The sequence below is a fragment of the Echinops telfairi genome, unplaced genomic scaffold (assembly GCF_000313985.2).
Source record: "Echinops telfairi isolate 266 unplaced genomic scaffold, ASM31398v2 ScPeMD7_5;HRSCAF=22, whole genome shotgun sequence".
NCBI lineage: Eukaryota > Metazoa > Chordata > Mammalia > Afrosoricida > Tenrecidae > Echinops > Echinops telfairi.
In genome coordinates this window covers 14,416,450-14,417,851 of record NW_022103901.1, presented here as the reverse complement: position 1 = coordinate 14,417,851, position 1,402 = coordinate 14,416,450, and positions in this window count along the sequence as shown.

Genomic DNA, 1,402 nt, shown 5'->3' with positions numbered 1-1,402 from the left:
TCTGCACTCCCCCTCATTCACAATGATATGATTTTTTTGTTCCTCGATGCCTGATACTGATCCCTTCGACAACTCGTGATCACACAGGCGTATTTTATGAGCCATTGGTGACCTCGGATGCTCTACTCAGGCTTTCTTAGGGGCGGGGGTGGGGGATCCAGAAACGATTTTATCTCCCATACATCTCCTGGGTTTGAGACATGCCTTTCCCCAAAGATAGGCTGCATCATTGAATCATCGTGTCCATAAATGCTGCTCTCGGACTTCTGGCAAGATGGTGGCCCAGACAGATACAGACACAAACCCTTGCCCAGAAAGGTGTGAAAGAGCATGTTCAAAGTCAAAACCTAGAACTGCTTGTGCGAGGGGAAGATGTAACTGTGAGCTAAACACTGATCGAGAAAATATAGCGCCAAACCCACCCAGAGGTCACACGGCTGGACAGTTACCAACCAACCAGCTCTGTCCACAGCAAGGTAGTGTCCAGCACACTGGATCAAGAAAGGTAGTCTCTCTGCCCCACTCCTACTCCCCCACCTTCCCCCACCACACACACACACCTGGCAAACCAAGGAGCAACTAATAGGTGCACCCAATAGGAGTTCCACCCCTCCTGCCACATCCCCAGGGCTGATGGAAGAGGGGACCAGACAGGATCTCTGCACTACACCAGAGGCTCATAAAGGGGGGCCTGAATCATCTTAGAGCAAGAGTTTCGAGGGGCACATCCAGGCTCCGTGGCTCCAGGGGGCAGAGCCGAGGAGCAGCACGAAGACAGCAAGGCAGAGCAGTGGGATTCCTGGCCTGCAGAACAAGGCCTGCAGAGACTAAGGGGTGAAGGCTGACGCCCAGGGACGTGTTGGCCAGCATGGCTTGAGAAAAGGCTGTGATGAGAACAGAAGAACTGTATCCTTCCTGGTGTCTGATCCTGACCTATGGCAACCTTGACTTACCTAACAAGCTCCCATCCTGTGAGTGTTGTCTGTGAGTTTCCGTGTGACACCAAAGGACTGACCCAGCAGAGAAGGAGAGCGCTGCTGAGGAAGGGATGGTTGGTGTCAGAACAGGGAAGTTGGAAGTTGGAGGCATGCCTGACCTCTGTCTCATAGGAGTCATTTGGGGGCACGTGTGGAGTTGGATTCTCCTTCCCCCTTTTCCCTTCCCGGAGGAAGTCAGTTGTGGCTTCCCACACTGCCATTTATTTCCTCAGTACCCGGTAAAACTCTGAACGTAATCTGAGGAATTTCTCCATAATCGTTGGGTTAGAGTTTTGTCTGCAACCATCATACCACGTGGTCAGCACGGGCCGCCACTCCCGGTGATCTACAATTATGAATTAGACTTTTCTTACTGGGTGTGAAACAGTCAGTGGGGACTGTGCTAGACTGGGTTCTCTAGAGAC